Source organism: Trichosurus vulpecula, chromosome 4 (genome assembly GCF_011100635.1).
Source record: "Trichosurus vulpecula isolate mTriVul1 chromosome 4, mTriVul1.pri, whole genome shotgun sequence".
Lineage (NCBI taxonomy): Eukaryota > Metazoa > Chordata > Mammalia > Diprotodontia > Phalangeridae > Trichosurus > Trichosurus vulpecula.
Window position 1 is genome coordinate 63,341,399 of NC_050576.1, and position 9,954 is coordinate 63,351,352.

The 9,954-nt window shown below is 43.5% G+C and overlaps 1 protein-coding gene across 3 annotated transcripts in view; it reads right to left on the bottom strand.

Annotated features, from left to right (window-relative positions):
* Positions 1 to 8,883, bottom strand: part of SCYL3 (SCY1 like pseudokinase 3) — a 32,950-nt gene extending 24,067 nt beyond the window's left edge. The window contains exon 1 of one of the 3 annotated variants that reach the window (XM_036753463.1): positions 8,580 to 8,883. The gene's annotated coding sequence lies outside the window, so the exon portion shown is untranslated. Of the gene's footprint in view, positions 1 to 8,121; positions 8,290 to 8,450 lie in introns of those variants that run through there. The other 2 variants (XM_036753464.1, XM_036753465.1) reach the window with 2 other exon arrangements.
* Positions 8,884 to 9,954: the final 1,071 nt, after the last annotated feature.

Consider the following 9,954-nt stretch of genomic DNA (forward strand, 5'->3'; position numbering starts at 1 on the left):
GGAATTATAGGTTTTTAAAAGGCCTAGAGTCTCTCCTTTGGGCTTTTCAGAATCCTTTGAACCTCGGACAGTTGTCATTAAAAAGTAACTGCTCAGCAGTGAGCCATATCCCAGAATGAGGAGCTCTGGAGTAAGTTTCTTGCACACACACACACACACACACACACACAGGGAATCCCATGTGCGAGTCTGTACTTTCCAGCCCATTAATTTCGGTAGGTTTTACAACAAGATCACCATTTCCACAGGGGCCCTCCACATTTACCATTTTATCCATCAACACAGCATTTATTAAGTGCCTACTATGTGCCCAGTACCATGCTAAGTGTTGGGGATATAAATGACAAACGTAATGCCCTCAAGGTGCTTAAATTCTCTTGAGGGGACAAAACACATTCCTGGATAATTAAGTATAGGATAGGTACAAAATAAATACAGTGAAGGGGTGGTGGTGAACTAGAGAACACCTAGGTCATGCCAGTACATCCTGTGGCCTGCCAAAGGATTTCTGCTGGCCGTTGTGCAGGCCTGACCTAGGGGAATGTAGAAATGATTCTTGAAGGGAGCTGGGGTCTCCAAGAAGTTTAACAGTTTCCCAGGAATGAGGGACAGCTTATGTAAAGGTATAGGGGCAGGAGATGGACTGTCATATATGGGTAACAGCAAATAGGCTAGTCTAGCTGGAACACAGAGGGGGTAGGAGTAATAGGAAATATATCTAGAAAGACTGACTGGAGCCACATTATAAGAAGGGCTTTAAGTGCCAGCATTAGTTTAGCAACAAAGAACTGAAGCTTCCGGAACAAGGGAGGGACATGGTCAGGCTCATAAATCAGAAGTGTCAATCCAGCAGCTATGTATTAGATGGATTGTAAAGGAGAGAGGCTGGATGCTAGAACACCAATTAGGAATCTAGTGATAAGGATGGTTGGGGTATGAGCAGAGAAGCAAACAGATGTGACAGATGTTGAGGAGGTAGACTAGAGATGACTTGACACAATGTTGATGGGGGGAAAGGGGGAGGAATGAAAATGAAGAGTTGAGAATGATTTCTATTTTGTAAACCAAGGTGACAGGAAGAATGGTAAAATCATTAATGAAAACAGGTAAGGAAGAGGGGTGGGTTTAAGAAGAAGCTAGTAAGTTCTGTTTTGGTCATGTTGAGTTTGAGATGCCTAGAGGATATTTAGATGGAACTATCCAAGAGGCAAATGAAGATGCAGGATGGGAACTCAGGAGAAACACTAGACCTGGATATACAGCTATATACCTGCACACAGGTGATAGGTGAACCCAGAGAAGCTTGGTGAGACGGAGTACAAAGATGGATATGGAGGGCCAAGAGAGACACAGGTCAGGGCAGGACGTGGATTATGATTCTGCAAAGGACACCAAGAAGAACTGCTCCAAAGAGGTCATGAAATCCCAGAGGAGAGAGAATCAAGAAGAAACAGGCAGTCAACCCTGTCACATGCTACAGAGGTCAAAAAGGACCAGAACTTGAGAAAGGCCACTGGACTTAGCAACAAGGAGGTAATAAAGATAACAAGACCAAGTAATACATGATTTAAGGGCATTACAAAGGTGTAATACAAAGTATGACCTAAGACCTGAAAGAAAAGATCTTTTCCTAAAGGAGTAGGCCATTTGAGTGTGCTTTTTAAAGAATGGAATGGAATTTAACAGACACAAATGGGTAAAGAGGGCATTCCAAACATAAAGAATAGCTAGAGAAGAGACCCAGAGAATGGAAGACACAAGGTGTGTTTGAAGGGTCAGCTGGAGTACAGAGTACAGGAGAGGAGAGCTATGATACAACAGATAAGACTGAAAAGATAGAATGGGACCAGAATGTAGAAGGCTTCTGAATGCCAAATGAGAATGAACACTTCTTGGTGGGAAATGGCAAATTTAACTTACAATTTTTGAACAGAATGATCTGGCCATGCTATGCAAGAGGAAAAGCTGTCTGGCAGTGATGACAGCAATATTTAGGGTCAATCCAAAAAGGAAGAGAGTGAAGATGACAAACATGTTAGGAGGCCGATGATAAGGAGGCTAGAGATAGCAGATCAGAAGGGAAGAGATTTATGTAAATGATAGAACAGAAGCAAAATTAACAGAATTTCAGAATCAAATGAATATGAAATATGGGAAAGGGAAGAGTCAAAGGTTACTCTAACTCAGCTAAAAACTGATTATATTGTCTCAGAACACATTCATAAATAGATACACTTACAGATATATTCTGACACATACTATCTTTGCTAACACCAACATATACAAGAGTTAAAAGACAAAGTAGTGTAGTTGAAAAATATTTGATACTTGAGTTTTTGAAAAGGCAAAAAACTTCTTTACACCTACTGGTTTGTGATGCAGGTAAATGACACAACGGATGGACCACTGGACTTGGAGTTCAAATATTGCCTCAGACACTCACTAGCTCTGTGACCCTGGACAAGCCATTTAACCTCTGCCTAGCTCCCTCATCTGTAAAATACAGATAAGAAATGCATCTACTTCCCAGGGTTGTGGTAAGGATGAATTGAAATAGTATTTGCAAAGTACTTTGTAAATCTTACAGTATTATACAAAAGCTATCATAATTATCATTATTCTTCATTCCTAAGTATATTACATGCAATAATTTTCCCAAATGAACTTAATACTTAATTGTTTGCTTATTTCATTTGATAGTTCTACAACAGTTTTCCAAACAAAAAGTTAAGTGCCTTAGATTCTCAGGAGCCTTCAATGAACACTGATAATCATTAAGCAAGAAACAAGGGAACAAAAGAATGCCAGCAAAGTGGTGAAATGAGGCTTGAGATCAAGTATACCTAAAACATTTCAAATAAAACTTTTCTGGTTAAAATTACATCCCCAACTTTCTTGATTACTTGTTTTCCACTGTTCCCAAAGCATGTGCAAGAAAAAAAATTTTTTCATAAAAGATTCTTCTCTAACTTCAATATTAATTAAATTACTCCCATGAGATGAAATGGCATTTTAAAAAGTTTTTATTAATGAGAAAGGTTTTTTTGGATTATTGTAGAATTTTCTTCCATTTGTGTTTATTGAAAGAGCTACATATATGCAGATTAATTGGCAAAGCCTTTTTTTTTTTGAGGGGGGGAAGGCAAGGCAATTGGGGTTAAGTGACTTGCCCAAGGTCACATAGCTATTAAGTGTGTCAAGTGTCTGAGGCCAGATTTGAACTCAGGTCCTCCTGACTCGAGGGTCGGTGCTCTACTCACTGAGTCACCTAGCTGCCCCAGCAAAACATTTTCTAAGTACTATGTGCCAGGCAAAATGCTAACTGTACTAATTATGTGTTAAAAATATTAAAATTCCCCTGGCCATCATATATAGTTAGTAATGCAACAAAATGTCTGTGCAATTTACCAGGAATTTTATTTCTTTAATTATTGTATGGCACAAGAAGCTACTATAAAAGAGTCCCATTATTTTAGTCATGTGCAACATCCACTTTCCTATCTCTTTAGACCACAACTTATGTAGGATCCCCTTACCCCCTCAAAAAACCACTTTCCTCTTGCCATGTCATGATAAGCAGATAACTATGCTTCTGCTTGATTATGCTTATCTGAAAAACATGTCAGACCTGAGGAATAAACCACATAAATATACAAAAAACTTTCCCAAGACAGGACTGACTTCTTTTCCTACAAATGACAGTCCTCCTCCTGCCCCCATTCATTTTCATAAGCTTCCCCCATTCCTGGAAGTGTCACACCTCTTAGCCACACAATGGTACCTTCCTAAAATAAAGAAAGGTCAAGGAAAAGAATTAAGTTTAAGGGGCTAAGAGGAAGAAAATCCCAGCAACAGAAGACAGCATTTCAGAACAGACTTTTAAGAACACAAGCACTGAGAAAGTACCGTGACCACAGGACCAGTGGTTGTCCAAAGATAGACACCAGGAACTAACCACTAAAGTCATTTCTAAAGACTTTAAAACAAAAGTTGAGCTCATTGTAATGTCAAGAACTCTGGATTTGGAGTTGAGGACCTAGGTTCAAATCCTGAGAAGTCCCCTGATTCACTCACTCATTAATTCATCAAACATTTTTAGTTTTATATTATTTTAATTTATATTAATTTTAATTTATATTAATATGTGAAGCATTGGACACACAAAGACAAAAACTAAACAACCCTTGCCCTCAAGTTGCTTATATTTTATTGGAGAGAACAACACATAACCACATAAATGTAAAATATACACAAGGCAGCGTGGAAGAGGAAAGCACTAAAAAACTAAAGGGAAAGAGAATTCAAGATAGGCCTCAGATGCAAGGCCTTAATCATCATCTCCATGCCAGTGCCAGTGCCTACTGGCCCCAGCCTTTCCCCTCTACTGCATCATCAATCGACTAGTAAACATTTCACACTGGGTATTCTAGAAATATCCCAAACTCAACATATCCAAAACATAACTTATCTGTGTCCCAACCTAGCCCCTTCCCAAACTTCCCTATTTCTGTCAAAGGTGCAGTCATTTCTCAGTCTCTCAACTTAGACATTATCCCCAGCTCTATTTCTCCAAGTCTCTTACCCAATCATTTGCCAGACCTCGCCGTCTCAATCGCCACAACACCTCTCATTTGACACTGGCCCTCGGTTGTTCAGACTCTCATCACTACAATAGCTTCAGTTCTCCACTTCAGCCCATCCTGCATATGGCTGCCTAAGTCATATTCTTTAAAATGCAGTTCTGACCAGACACTGCCCCACTCAATAAATTCTCTTTAGGCAAGAATCAAATATAAACACCTCTGTTTACCTTTTGAAGTCCTTCAAAACCCTGCCCAACCTGTCTCCCTCCTTGTTGGTGGCTACTCCCTCTCCTGAAGTTGGTGATCCAGCCAAACTGGCCTCCTCCTCCTCATTTCCCAGAGCTTTGCCCTCCCATCTCCTTATATTTGGAAAGCACTCCGCTCCTCACCTCAGCTATAAAGAATTCCTCTCTTCCTTCAAGAAGTAGCACAAGCACCCCTTTCTACCTGATATCTCAAACAACCTTTTACTTACTTGGTATTATTCTTTACACTTGTAAGCTCTTTGTGACAGACTGTTCCCAGTACCTAGAAGAGTACATAGCCAAGTGACTGAGGAGAACAGTGATTCTACAAGGTGGTCAAGGAGTGCATTCACTCCATTAGGCACAGCCTATTCAAAAGCACAGAGAAATAATGTCATATACAGGCCTTACATTTTCTCAAAAGGAAAAATAAAGGGGTTGGCCAAGGTCCTTTTAACTTCTACTCCTATCATACCATGAACTCTGATTAGAGAGGGGGTGGCAGCGTGTACAAAGAGCCTTCAAGCCCCAGCTCTGCCACTTGGTTAAATGAAACAACCTCCTAGCCTCAGTTTCCCTCCTCAATTCTCAAATGGATTCTCAAAAAACTTCCTCTTCCAGTGCTGCCCATGTGGTGCAATTCTATGTCCTTAGAGAAGGTGAGGATTCTACCCAACCTGCTGGATATTTCCACTATCTCATGGGTTGCTAGGAGGATAAAACTGGAAATATGTATGTACAGCACTTGGTAAGCCATAAGGCACTATATATAAATATACTCAGTTATTCAAATAACTATAATCATTGATTTAATGTGTTACTCTTTGTATATGATTTTTAGCAATCAATCTGACTAAGTTTTAATTAGGCACAGCAAAAATAAAATGTCTTTGAAAAACAGTATGCTTTTTGTACAAGACCCTTTGAAATTTCTCTTAAAATTAAATATATATATATATGTATTTTTAAAAGTCCACATTTCTCAGAAGATATTTATTTTGCCTTTAAGGAATTGTACTCACATACATGTATCCCCCTTACTGCTAGTGCCTTCACTATGGGATCTTTTATTTTTTCTGTAGTTAATTTGTTTGTACATAACTGTTAACATGCTGTTTCCCTAGACTGTGAGCTACTTGAGAGCAGAAACTATTTATGGCATAAATAGATGAATAAATGATTGAATAAATAATAACTTGCTGACTTGACTTTTAAGGACCTCAAGCTCCCCTCTGTACCTAAGGCTCATCTTTTTAATACCAATATTGTTCTATTCTTCTTCTTGTATGGCTGTGAGGCATGGGAGTGAAAATAAATATAGCTGAAATGTCAAAGGAGAGGTACATGGAGGCTGCAAAATATTACAAACAAGGAATTACTGAGACGCTTAGTAAAGGATGCCATTAAAGAAATTATGCTCAAAAAATACGAACTGGTCACACGGTAAGAGTGATAACTGATAAGACAACCTCTGTCCTCCACTAGTATCATCAAGAAGTCAAGCAAAAATGAGGAAGTACCTCCCCCTTGGCAGACCCTATGTGTACAACTTATAGAACACACGGACAAGAGTCCTAAAGAAGGGAAAGACATTTTAATTTACATCAATTAAGTGAATGTCCAGATGATGAATTCACATATCCACTGCAACATTTACTTTACTCTAAGGAAAATTTGCTAGGTAATATGACCAGATACTAAACAATCAACAAACATTTACTAGAGCTTACTGACTGATAGCAAAAGCCATACTCATATTTTGCCAAGTCAACCAGCATTAATGTCAGCAGTCTGACGAAAACATCCTAGATCAGATAATGCTACATAGCTAAGGGCAACTTTTTCTGTATCTAGTGAATACTAAAGTCGAAGCAAACTACCTGTTACCATAGTTGAAAAAAAAACCTGTTATCTACAAATACCTAAAAACAATGATGGGAATGCTTTGCATACTACAGACACCTGTATAGAGAGATGTTTGGATAATGTTAATGAAAACCAGTACTTTTTTAAAAAGTGTACCTTTTGGTTAAGAATATCAGAAGGCAAAGGGCAAGATTATTGATTGCAAATATAAGCACATTTCCCTTGAACTTCTATGGAAGCTCCATATCAGAGTTCTCTCATTGCTCCAGAAAAGCAAACAAACAAAACAAAGTTTATTGGCTTCAAAATAAGGCAGGCAGACTAGCTTCCTCAAAAGGAGACATTAAATTTACATTCTTGGCCTCAATAATAAATTGCCATAAAGCTGATGAGCAGAATTAGTAATACTGTTGTGAAAAAGCCAAAGACAAAAAAAAGAAAATGAGTGAAAATCTAGCTTCGGAACCAATATAGACAACAGTTCTAGCATTCTATAGCGCACTGGACCTGGAGTCAGGAAGACTAGAATTCAAATTCTGCCTGGGCAAGTCACTTAACCTCTACTTGCCTCAGTTTCCTCATCCATAAAATGGGGATAATAATAACCCCTGCTTCCCAGGATTGAAGTGCTACATAAGTTCTAGAACTTTGCTTTGAAGCAAAAATTCAAAATTAGTCTTCCAGAAACTTGAGTTCAAATTGTTTTGTGTGGTATTATAATAATAGTACGAGTGATGCCAAATTCAAATTCCATCAGGGTCTGTTATCTTTGCAGCACCAAGTGGACCGTCAAATTATCTGCAAATGAAGCAAGGGCAGGTCCAGTCCTTTAGCATACATATACTCAGTAACTCCTTAAGGAAAAATCTTAAATCAAAAGTTATATATTAATGGGATTCTGAGACACTGCAGGATTAGATAAAATACTAGACAAATTCTAAAAAAGAATAATTTTATGTATGTCACTATCCTATCAATCACGTTGTTTTCTTGATCTATAGCTCTGTGAGTGGCAGAAATATTTCTGAATCGACTTTAGTAGGCTGATTAACTAGTCACTGTGGTTGTTCTGGTTGTTCCGACTCTACGCGATACCCTGGGCCACAGGACATTGTCCGTGGGGTTTCTTGACTAGACAAATTTGCCATTGCTTTCTCCTGTGGATTAAGGCAAATAGGTTAAGTGACTGGCCCAAGCTCACACAGCTAATAAGTGCCTGAGGTCGCATTTGAATTCGGGTCTCCCTGACTCCAGGTCCTGCGCTGCCCCAACTTTTCCCACTGCGCTGCTTCCCAAACCGTTCACCCCCAGGTTTCTAGACCGGCCCAGGCCGGGGTCACTCGCTCAGCTGACCGGGGCGCGCTTTCTCTCCACTCCAATTCTCGGTTTTCCGCATGGAACGTGTTTTGTCCTTACGCTGAACTCACCCCAAAGTGACGGGCACAAAGGACCGGGCAGGGGCAGTTTGGCTGGAAGAACCAGCCCCTCCGGGGGTTCCCTCCGGGGAGGAGGTGCGGGCGTGCGGGCGCCCGTATCCGCGCACAACTTTCATACTCGTCCGCGGACTGGGGAGCGCGAAGCTGCGGGTCCGGGGTGGGGGCGGCCCGCGCTCAGGCGGGAGTGCTCCCCCAGACCCCGAGTCCAGCCCCGTCACGTGCGCCCCTCCGGGACCTTCCGACCCACGTCCCGCCCCCCGGCTCGGCCCGGGCGCTCCCGACTCCGACTTCGAGGCGAGGCAGAGGGCAGGGCCCCTCACCTGCGGGGTAGACAGCGCGAAGAGGCGGAGGGTGTCTGCTCCCGGCGAGCCCCGCTTCGCCACCAACGACCCCTATGACCCCTGACCTTCTCCCGGCCCCACCAGGCTGCGTCCCCTGTGCCCACTGACCAGGGTTCGGTCCAGCCGACACCATAGAGACGCCCCCGGAAACGGGACAGAACGCCGGCCTCCGTCCCTCCGACTCCACCAGCGAGCGGCAGCGCCCGGAACCGCGCTAGAGCGGCGCCGGCCCTCGGACGGTGGCGCCCAGCGCGAGGACGAGCGCCGTCCCGCTGTCCCTCACCGTGGCCGGCAGAGACGGTTATTCTAGATCAGGCCTCCGCCCCGAAAGCTATCTCCGGAGGCTTTTCCTCCTACTACTTCTAAGCCTATCCCCCGCGCTCGGGTTCTGTCGGCCACTTCCGCCCGAATCAAAAATGGCTGCCAGGCCACCTCGCCTCACGTCCTACAGGGAGGGGGTGGTGCCTTTACGCATCTCCCGCCCTCGGATTGGCTCCTCTGCCGGGACCCAAGTCCCGTGGCGAGAGACTGGCGCTTTGCCCGCCATGATGGGTTCGGGCAGGCATTTGTAGGCGATTCCTGGCTGCGCGAGTTCCGCTCGGCCCGGCCAGGCGGGGCATTCGACAGGTGAGACCGATCGTGAGGGCGGGGCCGCGTCGTCCCAGCCCCCTTCCTCCCCGCCCCTCTCACCCTGCCCCGCCCCTCGGTTCTACCTTAGGTTCGTGGATCTTTTCTAGATACTTCTAGATACTAGAAGATTCAAATAAATACAGTAAGTCACTTTAGCGCGCCTTGTGGCCCTGGGGCCTGTTCAGGGGCCGCGGCCTCGGCGCCGGAAGGAACCTTGGGAGCCCGGTTCGGCCGCCCGGGTTCCAGGGCCCTGGCCTACGTGGGCCCACCCCTTCCTAGGCCAGGTCCGGTGCCCCGTTCGCCCCCCAGGGCTGACTCTAGCGGGAACGAATCCCCAGAATCCCCGATGCCTTCTCTGGCCCTGCCCGAGAGCGCTTCTTAAATGCTTGTTCCGTTGAATTTTACAAAGGAGGAAACTGAGTCGCAGAGAAGGTAAGCCTCTTACCTGGGGTCACAGATGACCCGAGAAACTTAACTCCGGCCCAGCGCACTTTCACCTATTAAAAAAAAAAATTATTTCAAAAAGTTACCTGGACGAGCGTCACTGGGAAGCAGAGAGAAACACCACTGTGACCCGTAGTAGTCTCCCCTCCCCAGTGACCTCGGGCTCTCCCAGCCTTCATTGTAAGGACCCCTTTTGTGGAAGCGGGGGCTCCCACCGCCCCAGGTACTGGGGGAACCCTGCATGGGAGGACAGTTACTCCCTGATACTTCGGAGAGAAGAGGAAGCTGCTTTGATGGAAGCTATGACACTTATGCTGCCTTACTTTATACATCAAAAATATTCTTATTTTAAATTTAATTTAATTTGAAATGAAATTTAATTTTGAAATTCAAAAATAGCGGACTCCAT